Source organism: Globicephala melas, chromosome 2, assembly GCF_963455315.2.
Source record: "Globicephala melas chromosome 2, mGloMel1.2, whole genome shotgun sequence".
NCBI classification, from domain to species: domain Eukaryota; kingdom Metazoa; phylum Chordata; class Mammalia; order Artiodactyla; family Delphinidae; genus Globicephala; species Globicephala melas.
In genome coordinates this window covers 144,787,307-144,805,641 of record NC_083315.2, presented here as the reverse complement: position 1 = coordinate 144,805,641, position 18,335 = coordinate 144,787,307, and the positions used below count along the sequence as shown (strand labels likewise).

The 18,335-nt window shown below is 38.9% G+C and overlaps 1 protein-coding gene across 2 annotated transcripts in view; it reads right to left on the bottom strand.

Annotated features, from left to right (window-relative positions):
- The window catches only part of EXD2 (exonuclease 3'-5' domain containing 2), a 93,408-nt gene that overhangs the window by 46,975 nt on the left and 28,098 nt on the right, over positions 1-18,335 (bottom strand). Inside the window, exon 1 of one of the 2 annotated variants that reach the window (XM_030855344.2) lies at positions 12,241-12,349. The exons of the other annotated variant lie outside the window; for it this stretch is intronic. The gene's annotated coding sequence lies outside the window, so the exon portion shown is untranslated. Of the gene's footprint in view, positions 1-12,240; positions 12,350-18,335 lie in introns of those variants that run through there. 2 annotated transcript variants of the gene reach the window in all.

The following is an 18,335-nucleotide window of genomic DNA, read 5'->3' as shown; positions in this document are numbered from 1 at the left end:
GCTCTTATGACTCCCCTTAGTACATTTTACTTAACCCAATCAGCTTCCTGTGACCTAGTTTAAAGACCACTTGCCATTATGGCCAGATCTTTCTGAATGGCTCCAAGCTTGTCAAGGTATCTCTTAAATGTGGCACCCAGGTCTGTATTCAAAACTTGAGACATGTTCTAATTGATGTGGACTACATTGGTACTATTACTTCCCAGGGTCTGGACCCTATATTTTATTAATGATGGATGAAATGATAGGTTTTTGAATAGCAGAATCACACTGACGACCCTCATAGAGTTTGCGGTAAATTAAAATTCACTGAAATCATATTGAGTTCCCCATTTTATATACTTGTAATTTATACTTTGCAGTTAAATCCAAAATTTTACATTTCTTTCTTCTAAATTTCCTCTTGTCTGTTTCAGCCAAACATTTTACCCTTTGAAACCAATTTTCATCTTGATTGTGCCTTCCCTCCCAACTTAAACATGTTTTTGTATAGAAAAGTGAATTTCTGTCTTCAAAGAAAGTAACAGCATCTAACATGTGTTTTTATTAATTCATTTTTCAAATTTATTTTTGTATTTCAAATTATCTCCATGTTTAATAACACTAAAATGAGGTTACGTTACAGTAGAAAAGTTGAAAAAACAAAGTATTATTGATTTGCTTCCATTGAGAAGGGCTCCCTCAGATCTAGAATTCCCAGGCTATCAGGTTCCTACTTATTCTTTATCATGTGTGGCCTGAGAAAAAGAAAGGCCTCACAGGGAAACTGAAGGAGCAAGTGGGGTACCTCCATATGAGGGAACTGTTGGCAACATTCAAAAAACTTACTAATTTATTTTTATATGGAGAGATTTTGTGTGGGTTTTTTCCCAGCCAAGGGGTTCATTCAGCAAACATGTAAGTAGCACTTTCAATAAACCAGACATTGTGTTAGACTTTGGGTAAAAAGAGTTAAATGGCACAAGCTGCTTTCAAAAATGCAGGATTCAGAAAAGGAAAAATGCATGTATTGAACAAGCTGCAATTTGGTGAGGAAACACCAACAACAGAAGCACACACGAGTACAGGGATGGCAAAGAGGAAAGAGTAAGGGGATTATTAAGAGAAACACTCGCTGAGAGGGATGAACACTGAGACTGGTACTGGTGTTAAAAAATGAGCAAACATTCTCCAGGTGCGCAAGGCAGAGGGAATAGCACGTGCAAGGACACAAAAGGCACGAAGCATCGTGGTACTCGTGAAAGAGTACAAGCAAATTTAACACATACTGTAAGTGCAAAATACCAAATTTTGAAGAATTACTCTTTAAAAAAAGTAAAAAATATCTTACTGATAATTTCTATATTGATATTTTAAGGTGACCTTTTTTTATTGTAGTAAAACATACATAACACAAAATTTACCATTTTAATCACTTTTAAGTGTAACATTCAGTAGCATAACTGCATTCACAAGGTTGTGCAACCATCACCACTATCCATTTCTAGAACTACTTCATCATCCCAAACAAACTCTGTACCCATTAAACAATAACTTTCCATTCCTCCCTCCCCCAACTCTTGGTAGCCACTATTATACTTTCTATCTCTATTAATTCCATATTGATTTTTTATATCTTTTTTTTTTTTTTTTTTTTTTTTGCCGTGCCACGTGGCTTGCAGGATCTTAATTCCCTGACCAGGGATCAAACCTGTGCCCCCTGCACTGGAAGCGCAGAGTCCTAACCACTGGACTGTCAGGGAATTCCCGATTTTTTACATCTTATGTTGAAATAATATTTTGGATATACTGGGTTAAATAAAACCGGTTAAAATTAAGTTCACCTGTTTCTTTTTATACTTTTAATGTGGCTACTAGAAAGCTTTAAATGATTTATGGGGCTCACATTATATTTCTACTGGCTAGCACTGTGCTAGAGCACAACGTGCAAGTAAGGAAACAGAGAGGGATGATGCGAGAAGGAGTAGATACAGGTCAAGTTGTGAGGAGCCTTCTATTACCCTGAAAGATAAAACCTTATAGGTAATGGAGAGCCAATAACAGACTTATAAGGGAAGTGACAAGTTCAGGCTCCTATTTCAAAGAACACCATGGTGGCAGTGTGGATGCTGGACTGCAGGCGGGCAAGGCGAGAGGCAAGGAGACCTGTTAGAAGACTCACAATAGCACGGCCAAGAGGGAAAGAAGATCCAAATCAGGGCAGAAGAAGGCAGAATGGAAAAGAATAGCTCTTAACAGAATGGCGGCATTGGAATCACCTGGATTAGTAAACAAGTCACAACTTTTACAACTTAAAATTTTGAAAGTTTGATGAATATAAAATCAATAGCTTTCCATACCCATTATAACGGTATGAAGAAAATCCCATAGCAATATAAGCTGTTTTAAAACTATAAGCCACATGTTTTTTGTTTTATTTATTTAGTTAGTTAGTTGCTCCAGGTCTTACTTGCAGCACGCAGGTTCCTTAGTTGCAGCTCGAGCGCTTCTTAGTTGCAAACTCTTAGTTGCAGCATGCATGTGGGATCTAGTTCCCTGAACAGGAATCGAAACCAGGCCCCCTGCGTTGGGAGCACAGAGTCGTAACCACTGTGCCATGAGGGAAGTCCCACAAGCCACATGTATTTAAACAACAACCACATGTACACGAACAAACCTAGGTGTAAACTCAACAAGAAATGTTCAAGATCAATATGAAGAAAAACAGAAAGCTTTACTGAAGATATAGAAAAAGACTTGAAGAGCACAGATATATTATAGCAGCTGTCACTTACAGAGCACATATAATGTGCCAGGCTCTTTACATGCATACTCATGTATACTCATATATACATGACTCATTTAATCTTTCCAACAACTCTCTACAGAAGGTACGATAATTACCCTATTTTTCTTTAATAAACAAGAGATTGTTTTACTCAAATACTCAAAATAATGTAGTAAATTAAATGCAAACTTAATTTTTAAAAAAGTTTTAAAAAATGAACTGACAGCAGAAGCAAGAACTACAATCCTGCAGCCTGTGGAACACAAACCACATCACAGAAAGATAGACAAGCTGAAAAGGCAGAGGGCTATGCACCAGATGAAGGAATAAGATAAAACCCCAGATAAACAACTAAATGAAGTGGAGATAGGCAACCCTCCAGAAAAAGAATTCAGAATAATGATAGTGAAGATGATCCAGGACCTTGGAAAAAGTATGGAGGCAAAGATCGAGAAGATGCAAGAAATGTTTAACAAAGACCTAGAAGAATTAAAGAACAAACACCTAGAAGAATTAAAGAACGAACAAACAGAGATGAACAATATAATAACTGAAATGAAAACTACACTAGAAGGAATCAATAGCAGAATAACTGAGGCAGAAGAACAGATAAGTGACCTGGAAGAGAGAATGGTGGAATTCACCGCCACAGAACAGAATAAAGAAAAAAGAATGAAAATAAATTAACACAGCCTAAGGAACCTCTGGGACAACATCAAATGCAACAACATTCGCATTACAGGGGTCCCAGAAGGAGAAGAGAGAGAGACAGGACCTGAGGAAATATTTGAAGAGATTATAGTCAAAAAGTTCCCTAACTTGGGAAAAGAAATAGCCACCCAAGTCCAGGAAGTGCAGAGAGTCCCAGGCAGGATACACCCAAGGAGAAACATGCTGAGACACATAGTAATCAAATTGACAAAAATTAAACACAAAGAAAAATTATTGAAAGCAGCAAGGGAAAAACGACAAATAACATACAAGGGAACTCGCACAAGGTTAACAGCTGATTTCTCAGCAGACACTCTACAAGCCAGAAGGGAGTGGCATGATATATTTAAAGTGATGAAAGGGAAGAACCTACAACCAAGATTACTCTACCCAGCAAGGGATCTCATTCAGATTCGACAGAGAAATCAAAAGCTTTACAGACAAGCAAAATCTAAGAGAATTCAACACCACAAAACCAGCACTACAACAAATGCTAAAGGAACTTCTCTAAGTGGGAAACACAACAGAAGAAAAGGACCTAAAAAACAAACCCATAACAATTAAGAAAATGGTCATAGGAACATACATATCAATAATTACCTTAACCGTGAATGGATTAAGTGCTCCAACCAAAAGACACAGGCTTGCTGAATGGATACAAAAACAAGACCCATATATATGTTGTCTACAAGAGACCCACTTCAGACCTAGAGACACATACACACTGAAAGTGAGGGGATGGGAAAAGATATTACATGCAAATGAAATCAAAAGAAAGCTGGAGTAGCAATACTCATATCAGATAAAATAGACTTTAAAATAAAGAATGTTAAAAGAGACAAGGAAGGACACTATATAATGATCAAGGGATCAATCCAAGAAGAAGATATAACAATTAAAAATCTATATGCACCCAACATAGGAGCACCTCAATACATAAGGCAACTGCTAACAGCTATAAAAGAGGAAATTGACAGTAACACAATAATAGTGGGGGACTTTAACACCTCACTTACACCAATGGACAGATCATCCAAACAGAAAATTAATAAGGAAACACAAGCTTTAAATGACACAATAGACCAGATAGATTTAATTGATAGTTATAGCACATTCCACCCAAAAAGACAGGATTACACTTTCTTCTCAAGTGTGCACGGAACATTCTCCAGGACAGATCACATCTTGGGTCACAAATCAAGCCTCAGTAAATTTAACAAAATTGAAATCATATCAAGCATCTTTTCTTACCACAACACTATGAGATTAGAAATCAATTACAGGGGAAAAAACCGTAAAAAACACAACACATGGAGGCTAAACAATACGTTACTAAATAACCAAGAGATCACTGAAGAAATCAAAGAGGAAATCAAAAAATACCTAGAGACAAATGACAATGAAAACACGATGATCCACAACCTATGGGATGCAGCAAAAGCAGTTCTAAGAGAGAAGGTTATATCAATACAAGCCTACCTCAAGAAACAAGAAATATCTCAAATAAACAATCTAACCTTACACCTAAAGGAACTAGAGAAAGAAGAACAAACAAAACCCAAAGTTAGCAGAAGGAAAGAAATCATAAAGATCAGAGCAGAAATAAATGAAATAGAAACAAAGAAAACAATAGCAAAGATCAATAAAACTAAAAGCTGGTTCTCTGAGAAGATAAACAAAATTGATAAACCATTAGCCAGACTCATCAAGAAAAAGAGGGAGAGGACTCAAATCAAGAAAATTAGAAATGAAAAAGGAGAAGTTACAACAGACACCGCAGAAATACAAAGCATCCTAAGAGACTACTACAAGCAACTCTATGCCAATAAAATGGACAACCTGGAAGAAATGGACAAATTCTTAGAAAGGTATAACCTTCCAAGACTGAACCAGGAAGGAATACAAAATATGAACAGACCAATCACAAGTCATGAAATTGAAACTGTGATTTAAAATCTTCCAACAAACAAAAGTTCAGGACCAGATGGCTTCACAGGTGAATTCTATCAAACATTTAGAGAAGAGCTAACACCCATCCTTCTCAAACTATTCCAAAAAATTGCAGAGGAAGGAACACTCCCAAACTCATTCTATGAGGCCACCATCACCCTGATACCAAAACCAGACAAAGATAGTAGAGAAAAAGACAATTACAGACCAATATCACTGATTAATATATATGCAAAAATCCTCAACAAAATACTAGCAAACTGAAGCCAACAACACATTAAAAGGATCATACACCATGATCAAGTGGGATTTATCCCAGGGATGCAAGGATTCTTCAATACACGCAAATCAATCCATGTGATACAGCATATTAACAAACTGAAGAAGAAAAACCATATGATCATCTCAATAGATGCAGAAAAAGCTTTTGACAAAATTCAACACAACTTATGATAAAAACTCTCCAGAAAGTGGGCATACAGGGAATCTACCTCAACATAATAAAGGCCATATACGACAAACCCACAGCAAACATCATTCTCAATGGTGAAAAACTGAAAGCATTTCCTCTAAGATCAGGAACAAGACAACGATGTCCACTCTCACCACTATTATTCAACATAGTTTTGGAAGTCCTAGGCCTGGCAATCAGAGAAGAAAACGAAATAAAAGGAATACAAATTGGAAAAGAAGAAGTAAATCTGTCACTGTTGGCAGATGACATGATACTATACACAGAGAATCCTAAAGATGCCACCAGAAAACTACTAGAGCTAATCAATGAATTTGGTAAAGTTGCAGGATACAAAATTAATGCACAGAAATCTCTTGCATTCCTATACACTAATGATGAAAAATCTAAAAGAGAAATTAAGGAAACATTCCCATTTACCATTGTAACAAAAAGAATAAAATACCTAGGAATAAATCTACCTAGGGAGACAAAAGACCTGTATGCAGAAAACTATAAGACACTGATGAAAGAAATTAAAGATGATACCAACAGATAGAGAGAGATACCATGTTCTTGGATTGGAAGAATCAATATTGGGAAAATGACTAGACTACCCAAAGCAATCTACAGATTCAATGCAATCCTTATCAAATTACCAACGGCATTTTTACAGAACTAGAACAAGAAATCTTAAAATTTTTATTTATTTATTTTTTTTGTGGTATGCGGGCCTCTCACTGTTGTGGCCTCTCCCATTGCAGAGCACAGGCTCCGGACGTGCAGGCTCAGCGGCCATGGCTCACGGGCCCAGCCACTCTGCGGCATGTGGGATCTTCCCAGACCGGGGCACAAACCCATATCCCCTGCATCAGCAGGTGGATTCCCAACCACTGCGCCACCAGGGAAGCCAAAAAATCTTAAAATTTGTATGGAGAAACAAAAGACCCCAAATAGCCAAAGCAGTCTGGAGGGAAAAAAACAGAGCTGGAGGAATCAGACTCCCTGACTTCAGACTATACTACAAAGCCACAGTAATCAAGACAATATGGTACTGGCACAAAAAGAGAAATACAGATCAATGGAACAGGATAGAAGGCCCAGAGAAAAACCCACACACCTATGGTCAACGAATCTATGACAAAGGAAGCAAGGATTTACACTGGAGAAAAGACAGTCTCTTCAATAAGGGGTGCTGGGAAAACTGGACAGCACATGTAAAAGAATGAAATTAGAACACTCCCTAACACCGTACACAAAAATAAACTCAAAATGGGTTAGAGACCTAAATGTTAGATGGGACACTATAAAACTCTTAGAGGAAAACATAGGAAGAACACTCTTTGACATAAATCCCAGCAAGATCTTTTCTGATCCCCCTCCTAGAGTAATGGAAATAAAAACAAAAAAACAAAGCAACAAAAAAATGAATTGACCATCAAAAAAGTGAAAAAACCCATGGGATGGGAGAAAATATTTGCTAGTCATAGATCTCATAAGGGCATGTATCTGGACTATATAAAAAACTCTTATGGGACTTCTCTGTTGGCGCAATGGTTAAGAATCTGTCTGTCAACGCAGGGACACGAGTTCAATCCCTGGTCCAGAAAGATCCCACATGCCATGCCATGGGACAACTAAGCCTATGTGCCACAACTACTGAGCCTGCGCTCTAGAGCTCACATGCCGCTACTACTGAGCCCATGTGCTGCAACTACTGAGCTACATGCTGCAACTATTGAAGCCTATACGCCTAGAGCCCATGCTCTGCAACAAGAGAAGCCACCGCAACGAGAAGCCCGCGCACCACAACAGAGAGTAGCCCTTGCTCACTGCAACTAGAGAAAGCCCATGGGCAGCAAAGAAGAGCCAACACAGACCCCCCAAATTTTTTTAATAAAATAAATTTTAAAAACTCATAACTCAATAATAAAAAGACAAAGAAACCAATTTAAAACAGGCAAGAATCTGAATAGACATTTCTTCAAAGAAGATATACAAATGGCCAATAAGCACATGAAAAGATGCTCAACATCATTACGTATTAGGGAAATGCAAATCAAAAGCACAATGAGATACTACTTCACACCCATGAGGATGGCTCTAATTAAAAAGACAGCTAATAAGTACTGGCAATAATATGGAGAAATTAGAACTCTCATACATTGCTGATGTTGACAGAAAATAGTACAGCTGCTTTGGAAAATAATCTGGGAGTTCCTCAAATGATTAAACATAGAGTTGCCATGTGACCTAGCAATTCCACTCCTAAGTATATATCCAAGAGGAATGAAAGCACATGTCCACCCAATAGTTCATAGCAGCATTATTCATAATAGCCAAAAAATGGAAACAAACCAAATGTCCATCAGCTCATGAATGGATAAATAAAATACAGCATATCCATAATGTTATGGGTTGAATTGTGTTCCCCCAAAAGATATGCTAAAAGTCCTCACCCCCATTACCTACAAATGTGACTTTATTTGGAAAAGGCCTTTGCATACCTAATTAAGTTAAAATGAGGTCCTGCTGGAGTAGAGTGGGCCCTTAATTCAATATAACTGGTGTCCTACATGAAGGGGAGAAGAGACGCAGAGACAGACTTGCACAGAGAGAATTACGATGTGAAGATAGACACTCTGGGATGAAGGCCATGTGAAGAAAACAGAGGCAGAAGTTGTAGTTACACAGTTGCAGCCAAGGAATGCCAAAGAATGCCAAGGATTGCTGGCAACCACCAGAAGCTAGAAAGAGGCAAGAAAGGATCCTCCCCTAGAGCCCTCAGAGAGAGCACAGTCCTGCTGACCCCTTGATTTTGGACTTTATAGCCTCCAGGGCTGTGAGAGAATACATTTGTTATTTTAAGCCACCCAGTTTGCGTTACTTCAATACCATATCCCTAGGAAACAAATACACCATATGATACAATTTTATTCACCAATAAAAAGGAATGAGTACTGACACATGCTACAACATGGGTGAACCTTGAAAACATTATGCTAAGTGAAAGAAGCCAATCACAAAATACCACAAATTGTATGATTCCATTTATACAAAATATTTAGATCTATAAAGGCAGAAAGATTAGTGGCTCTCTAGGGCTAGGGTGTTGGGGAATGGGAAGGGGAGTGACTGCTAATAGGTATGGGATTCTTTGGGGGATGATAAAAATGTTCTAAAATTAGGTTGTAGTGGCTGCATAATTGTGAATATACTAAAAATCATTGAATTGTACACTTTAAACAACAAATTATGTGAATTACATCGCAATAAAGCCACTTTAAAAAAAAACTACTTGAGGACTTCCCTGGTGGCGCAGTGGTTAAGAATCCACCTGCCAGTGCAGGGGACACGGGTTTGATCCCTGGTCCAGGAAGATCCCATGTGCCGCGGAGCAATTAAGCCCATGCATCACAACTACTGAGCCTGCACTCTAGAGCCTGTGAGCCACAACTACTGAGCCCGTGTGCCACAACTACCGAGCCTGCGTGCCATAACTACTGAAGTCCCCGTGCCTAGAGCCCGTGCTCCACAACAAGAGAAGCCACCGCAATGAGAAGCCCATGCACCGCAACGAAGAGTAGCCCCTGCTCGCCACAACTAGAGAAAGCCCACACACGGCAACAAAGACCCAATGCAGCCAAAACAAAACAATACAAAAAAAAAAACAAAAACAAAAAAACTACTTGACAAGCTGATTCTAAAATTAATCTGGAAAATAAATTGTAAGACTACCATCAAAACACTGATTAAATAATGAGTATGTGAGCTGATAAAGTATATGACGTCTAATAAAATAACAATAAAAATAATCATGAGGACTATTTATACTACTAGATATCAAAGTATAATATATATTTGATATAGAATGTTATGGTATTGGTCCAGCAAAATAGAAAATTAGGACATAGAACAGAAGAGAGTCCAGAAACAGACACCAGAAACAGACACTATGTGGGTGAGAAATTAGTACATGATAAATGCGTCATTTTAGATTAGTGGGTCAAGAAGGGACTGACATTCAGAGTGACATTGCTTGGAAAGAGTAAGGCACACACCATTTTCTCTCTCTCTCTCTCTCTCTCTCACACACACACACACACACATACACACACTCAAACACACACACACAGGAATTAGAGAAAAACTCTACCATATAACAACTTACAGGAGAAAACATACTCATAAGAGAAAACTCTGCTTCAAGGTAGAACAGGGTTTTTCAACCTCAGCACTACTGACATTTTAGGCCAGAAAAATTCTTTGTTATAGGGGCTTTTCTGTGCATTGTAGGATGTTTAACATCATCCCTGGCTTCTACCCACTAGATGACAACCAAAAAATGTCTCGTGACATTGCCAAGTTGCTCCTAGAAAGCAAAATAGCTCCCATTTGAGAACCACTGGGATAAGGAATGAAAGCCACAAAATACAAAATACACATAGTAAAAGACTGATACATTTAAACATAAAATTTACAACTTTTGTTCTACAAAGATGCTCTATGGTTAAAAGGTAAGTAACAACTTTAAAATGCAGTATGTTGGGAATAAATATTTCAAACATATATGAATGATAAAAGATTAATATCCTGAATATATAAAACAATACCATAAAAAAACACTACCATATATAAAAGATAACCCAATAGAAATGAGACATTTCTCAAAAGAGGTAATACAAACAGCCAACAATCATGAAGAGATGCTCAATCTCACCAATGACTAGGGAAATACAAATTAAAACACCAAATTAGAGTCATTTTCCACCCATCAGGTTGGCAAAAGTAAAAAAGATTGATAGCATCAAATGTTTAAAAGAGCTGGGGAAATAGGTATGATTATACACTGTTGGGCAGTTTGGCATTAAACATCCACACCCTCCTACCCACTAATTCCACCTGCAGGTTTCTATCCTTGACAAACGCTCACACAAGCACACAGACGCAGGTGTAAGGATATTCTCTGCGACACTGTGCCTAATGGTGAAAAACTGTAAGCAACCTATGGTATCTCACATACAATGGGATCTTAACACACTCTGAAATTTACAGAGCAGGTAGAACGAATACGCTAGATGTCTACATATTGACAAAGAAAAAGTTGCAAGACCCATTTTTAAGCATAAAAAGTCTAGTTGTTGAATTGGTACAATATGCCAGATTTGTAAAAGTTTAACACAAAATCTTCCATATTTATATGTACAAACACATATAAATAAATGTAAAGACAAAGAAATAGAAAAAACACCCCAAACTGATAACAGTTTTTACCTGGGGTCAAGAGATTAAAGAAGAAAAGATGGAGATGTAAAGAGATAGGTCAAAGAGGATCTATTTTAAATTTTTGATATGATTGTATGCATGGACTACAACCAAAATAAATACAGAATAAATACATTTTTTAAAACAAACTCAACTTGACCAAAATTTATAATTCCTTCCCCCTCTTAAACCTCTTTTCTCTCGTACCTCGTAACTTCGATATTAACAAAACCTTTCAGTACTGTTCCTTCTACCCTTGCAATGAAACTAAAAAAATACGGTATAGTGTTTTCAAGGAATGGGTATCTAAGAGAGTTTGCGTCCATTAATACATTAAAAGGTTATAAAGGTTTGGGTTTCGTTTATACTTAAACGAGCAGATATCAATTTTGTAATAAATAATCATTAACGTTCTGGTTCTGATCTATTCCAGGGATGCGAAAAGGGAAGGAGGTGGCTCCCAGCAAGGCCCGGAGCAGCGGGTGTGGTCTGGGAGGAAAGAGGTGGTAACAGTGGGGGCGGGGGACGAATGGAGGGGACCAAACTGTTAACTGTGGACGCGTGCAACACGCAGCGCCCAAGCAGTTGCCAGGTGCTGCGAGCGGTGCCTCCGTTTTAGCTAACTGGGTCAAGAAGCCACGAAGGCGAGGGGCGGGTGGTGGTGGGATGAATTGGGAGACCGGGATTGACATATATGCGCTAATATGTATAAAATGGATAACATAAAAACCTGCTGAATAAAAAATAAATTAAATTAAATTAAAAAAAAGAAACCACGAAGGTTTGGTATGTACTCCTATAGAGAGCAAAAGGGGGTCCGAGGAGGCGCCCAGGGAAGGGCGTGGGAGGCCGCGGACCGAGGTGACAGCCCTCGGAGCGCACCTGGGTGCTGAACCGCCCCCGCCACGGGCGAGCGGGGCGGGGAGAGGGGCAGGGCCAAGTCGCTTGGGGAAAACGAGGTCCCCGCAAGCAGTCGCCCCCGCACACGGTGACATCGCCAGCTTCCTGAGCCCTCTCCTCAATCCGCGCTGGAAACCCCCTCCGCCACTCGCACAAGTCTGGAGAAGAGCCTCGCCCGCCCCTGATCCTCGCTTACCTGCGGCCCTGGACCCCACCGGGAACACCTGCGGCGCCTCACATTGAAGACCTGGAACCTCTGTGGCCACCTGCGCGCACCCACCCGGATCCACTAGGACCGAAACCGCTTCCGGTCCTGTGACGGGCTGAAGGGACAGCCCCAGTCAGGGTATACAAATGGACGACGCCATCTTGTACGGAAGCAGTTGGGGGCAGGTGGTGCCTCCCGAGTTTCTCCACTGCTGAACAAAAGATTTGTTAAAATTGGAAAACCTTAACATCTTTTCAGATAAGTGGTGTTTTTGTTTTTGTTTCCAGGTGATATTTTTGTTTGTTTTGGTTTTAAAGAAAGAAGCCTCTGGAACCCTTACAAATGCAATCTGGGACATCTAACTGTCCTTACTAATTAGCTCCAGTAGTGTTTCTCCACTGCATAGATATTCTTAACTGTTAAATGATGAAGGTAAATAGAAGAGACACTTGTTTAAATAATGTATTCCTCATTAGCAGCACATTTTATACTATAGCCATTATAATAATTTATGCCATCTTTTATAACAATAACCACAATACCTTCCATTTATATTTAAAAACTTTCATTCACCCAGTCTATCAGCAACTGTTATTTGTGAGGCAGCTAATGTGTGCTATGTGCTGTTGCTTTGTCACAGAATGTGTAAAATAGGAGAAATGAGACGTGCATAAACAATATAAGGGATAATAATAGCTGCCATTTGATGACTGTGATCACAGTGTGCTAGGAACTTTGCAAAATGTTTTACATATTTTGTCTCATTTAATATTCATAACCTCATGAGACAGTAGTATTATCAGTACCTCATCACCAACCCATCTGAAGAATGTCCACGAGCTGATCACTCACACCCACAACCCCTTTCCCACACCCTGTCTTTAAAAACCTTTCCCTGAAAGCCATCAGGAAGTTCAGATCTTTTGAGCCCTAGCTGCCTGGACCCTTGCTTGGTGTCTTGCAATAAATGCTGCACTTTCCTACACCACAATCCAGTGTCAGTAGATTGGCTTTACTATGCGCAGGTGAGCGGACCCAAGTATGGTTGGGTAACAAATGTAGTGATTACTCTTAGTGGAGTAGTGACTCTGGAAGAGAACATGGGGAGGTTCTTGAAGTGCTAATAATGTTCTGTTTCTTAATCTGAGTGCTGGTTTACATGTGTGTTCAGGTTGCATATTTATGTTGGTTTTCTGAATGCATACATACATCAATAAAAAGTGATGGTTTTTTTGGGGGGGTTTCTTCTGTTTTTGTTTTTTTTAATGAAAATAAAGGAGTGAAAAGTTTATAAGCCCAAAGAAGAAAGAGAACAGGAGAGGCGATAATAGCAGTCAAACAAATATCAGTATAATTTTAGAGGATAGAAATTAGATTAGAATGGAAGGACATATCATTTGAGGGATCCCATAATAAACTGTCTACATCCATAAGCAATCACCCTACATTTAAGGCCCAGTCAACAAGCCCCATCTATGCATAAATAATTTCCAGTCAACTTTTTAGTACTTCACTCTGTCTTAGTCCCTTTGGACTGTAATAACAAAATACCATTGACTGGGTATCTTATAAACAACAGAAATTTATTTCTCACAGTCCATGATCTATGTGCTGACAGATTTATTGTCTGGTGAGTGCCTACTTCCTGGTTTATAGACAGCTGTCTTTTCACTGTGTCCTCACTTAACCAAGGGTAGGGAGCTCTCTTGGGCTTTCTTTTTTATTTTTTTACACACCACACAGCATGTCGGATCTGAGTTCCCCAACCAGGGATTGAACCTGCATCCCCTGCGTTGGAAGGATGCAGTCTTAATCACTGGGAAGTCCTCTTGGGCCCCTTTTATAAGGCACTAATCCCAATCATGAGGGCTCCACCCTCATGACCTAATCACTTCTCAAAGGCCTCTGCCTCCTGATACCATTATGTGGGGAGTTAGTTTTCAACATATGAATTTTGAAGGGACACAAAACATTCAGCCTATAGCACTCTTAAATATGAAAAGACATCCAAGACTCACCAGTGATTGCAGGATTGTCTCCAACACTATTAATTAACATTTACTAAGGAACATGTATAAACTCTACACCCAGTATTTTAAGCACACACATACTTTAAAAACAAAGATTTAAGAAAATTAATTTTAATTTAGGCCATTGAGCAACTTTCTACATACTGAAAAAAAAATGCTATCATACGGATCTCATTTTCTGACCACATTACAATTAAGTTGGAAATCAATAATAAAATGATTGTTTTTAAAACTCCATATATTTGGAGAATTTGGGGGGTTTTTTGCAGTACACGGGCCTCCCACTGTTGTGGCCTCTCCTGTTGCGGAGCACAGGCTCCAGACGTGCAGGCTTAGCGGCCATGGCTCACAGGCCCAGCCGCTCCACGGCATGTGGGATCTTCCTGGACCGGGGCACAAACCCGTGTCCCCTGCATCGGCAGGCAGACTCTCAACCACTGCGCCACCAGGGAAGCCCCTGGAGAATTTTTTTAAAAAAATCTTAGTAATTTAAAGCTCAGAAAAGAAATCCCAATGGAAATTTATAATATTAGATTTGAGAAGTAATAATAAATACTATACATATATGAAAATTTATAGGATTCATGTAAATTGATAACGTTATATGCTTTTTACACTAGAAAATAAGAAAGACTAAAAATTACATAAGTGATCAGGTAATACATTAGAAAAAACAAAAGAATACATCCAAAATACTAGAAGGAAGAAGATAACAAAAATCAGAGAATAAATTAATAAAATAGAAAAAGATGTTATTCATATGGCCAACAAAACTAAGGTTAGATCTTTGAAAACACTAATGAAAAAAGTTCTGTGAGATTGATCCAGATAGAAGAGAAATAACAACAAATAAATAATACTAGGATTAGAAGGGGGAACATAACAAAATACAGCAGAGATATAAGAAATTAGAAAATGTAATGAATGACTTTATGCCAACAATTTATTAGACAAGAGAATGAAAAGACAAAACACAGACTTGGAGGAAATATCTGCAAAACACATATCTAATAAAGGACTGTTATACAGAATACAGAGAGAACTTTTGAAACTCAACAACCCAATTAAAAAGTGAGCAAAAGATCTGAATAGACATTTCAAAGAAGTTATATGATATCCAAAATAAGCATGTGAAAAGATGTTCAACATTATATGTTATTAGGGAATTGTAAACTAAAACAATAATGGGATACCAGTATTTCATTGATTCTGTAAATTCTGTTAGAATGGCTAAAATCCAAACACTACAATGCCAAGTGCTGACAAGGATATGGAGCAACGGAAACTCTCATTCATTGCTGGCTGGAATGCAAAATGGTACAGCCACTTCTGAAGATACTTTGTCAGTTCCTTAACAAAGCTAAACATAGTTTTGCCATACAATCCAGCAATCATGCTCCTAGGTATTTACACAAATGAGTTGAAAACTTAATCCACACAAAAACTTGCACACAAATGTTTATAGCAGCTTTAGTCATAAATTGAAAGCAACCAAGACGTTCTTCAATAGGTGAATAGATAACAAAACTGTATTACATTCATACAATGGGATATTATTCAGTGATAAAAAGAAATTAGCTATCAACCCATAAGAAGACGTGGAGGAACCTTAAATGCATATTGCTAAGTGAAAGAAGCCAGTCTGAGAAGGGTACATACTGTGTGATTCCAACTACATGATATTCTGGAAAAGGCAAAACTATGATGACAGTAAAAAGATCAGTGGTTGCCAGAGGTTCCTGGGGAGGAAGAGAGGGGTGTATAGGTGGAGCACAGAGGGATTTTAGGCCAGTGAATCTATTCTGTATGATACTGTCATGGTGGATACATGACATTATGCATGTATTAAAACCCATAGAACTGTGCAGCTCAAGGAGAAAATCCTAAACTATGGACTTTAGTTAGTAATAATGTATCAATATTGGTTCATCAATTGTAACAAACATACCACACCAGTGGAAGATGTTAATAGAAACTGTGCCTGTGTGACAAGGCGGGGGGAGTTGGGGGGAAGGCATATGGGAACTCGTGCTTTATGTTAGAATTTTCTCTGAACCTAAATCTGCTCTAGTAATAAAGTCAATTAACTACAAAAAAAAAAAAAAAAGAGAGAGAGAGAGATCATGCTGTGAACTGCTTGATTTATCTAAAAATGGTTTATTGATTCCAAGGACAACTTAATGCCAAGCATTAGGACATCATGTACAGAAAGTTTAAGAGGAACTGTGGCAGAAGTGCTAGTGGCCTACCCAATATCCATTCTCCTCTCTACTTAGTAACAGAAGTCAGGGTATTAAATGCACTAACAAATGCATTTTTCTGTCTCCATTGTGAATAATTATGGTGGCCATGTGACTACGTTCTGGCCAATGAGGTATAAACAAGTTTTTGCATTGGACTTTGGGTAAAGTTACTAAAAAGGGGGCGTTTTTTGGTGGGTTTTTTTTTTTTTTTGCCTTTTTGTCATTACCCTTCTACTTCTTTCTTGCTGAGACTAGGACCTGATGGCTGGCACTCCACAGCCCTCTGCCACTGCAGTGGCACCTTGAAGATGGAAGCCAGGTACCTAGAAAGGTGGAGTGGAAAGGAGGAAGAAGCCTGGACCCCTGATTCCCTCTATAGTCTGTACTAACCCTGAACTGCCTACCTCTGGACTTCTTTTACATGAGAAAATAAATTAATTTTTTTAAGCCATGCAGTCAAGTCTTTGTTACTAGCAATAGAACCCAATCCCTAAGTGATACAGGACATGAAAGATACTAATAATGAATGCATGCCACCCAGGTTAACTTAAACCTGCTGAATACAGTGCCCAGTAGATGTACAATAAAGGTGGATACCCTGGGCTTCCCTGGTGGCGCAATGGTTGAGAATCTATCTGCCTGCCGATGCAGGGGACACGGGTTCGTGCCGCGGTCCGGGAAGATCCCACATGCCACGGAGCGGCTAGGCCTGTGAGCCATGGCCACTGAGCCTGCACGTCCGGAGCCTGTGCTCCGCAACTGGAGAGGCCACAACAGTGAGAGGCCCGTGTACCGAAAAAAAAAAAAAAAAAGTGGATACCCTTTACTGGATTTGTTCAGTGTCTTGAAGATAAAGGTCAAAACTTTGAGGAACCACTAAATAGGCTCTTTATGAATATCCTATTTCCTTCCATTGAAATTCTATTGCTCCTTTCTGCCTGCTGGTCACATCTATAAACTTTTGTAATATTATTAGGTACTATACAGATTATAAAAATATGTAGCTATGCACTCAAGAAGCTTACAAGCTAGTTGGAACCACAAAAAGACTATTTGTCAGCAAGTGAGAAAAGGTATCCTTTTTTGGTGGTTTAGAGAATCAGAACTTTTTTTTTCTCTTAAGGAGCTGGAATGAGACTACCTCTTGGGAAAGATGCCTGAATTCATTTAGAAGAAATTCATGAAGCCTCCTTAGAGTGAGGGTGAGACACATACATCCCCCAGTGAGACAAGTTCATCTAACAATAGGGGTTGAAAGACTGAAAGGCTGAATCTTCCTGGGAGAAAGATACCTCGGAGGAGACACTTTGGGAGAGAAAGAGTGTTTAAAGTGTTCTGGGATGTGAGTTTAAGTTCTTTATGCGGGGTCATGGGGGGGTGCATGTTATGCAACTTCATCTTCTCTCCCTCCTAGGTAGGTTTCCCTTAAGTCTATATTGTTCTCTAGTGCTTTTGTTCCAGTAGATTCTTTGGAGGAATTTGAATAGGTGTTGAATTTTGCATCCAGGTTTGCAAGAGGAAAAGACAAAGGTTATTTTGGGTTTTCTGGAGCTGGGGGAAAAGTGTAGACTCTGGCCTCTAGATCACAGAGAAAAGAGCACAGAAAGAGAACTCCAGTTAAAGGTGACGGACTGAGCCACATATAAGTCCACTTCCTCCTGAAATTCCTCTTAAAAAATGGGAAAACACAAAGCTTCAAGGTAAAAAGATATAGAAAAAGATGAAGGCCACCCAAATGAGAAAAAACAGAAGCTATTTACTCAGAACTTGCTGTGGCAGGGAGTCAGCCATCACTTCTGTTTGGCAAAGA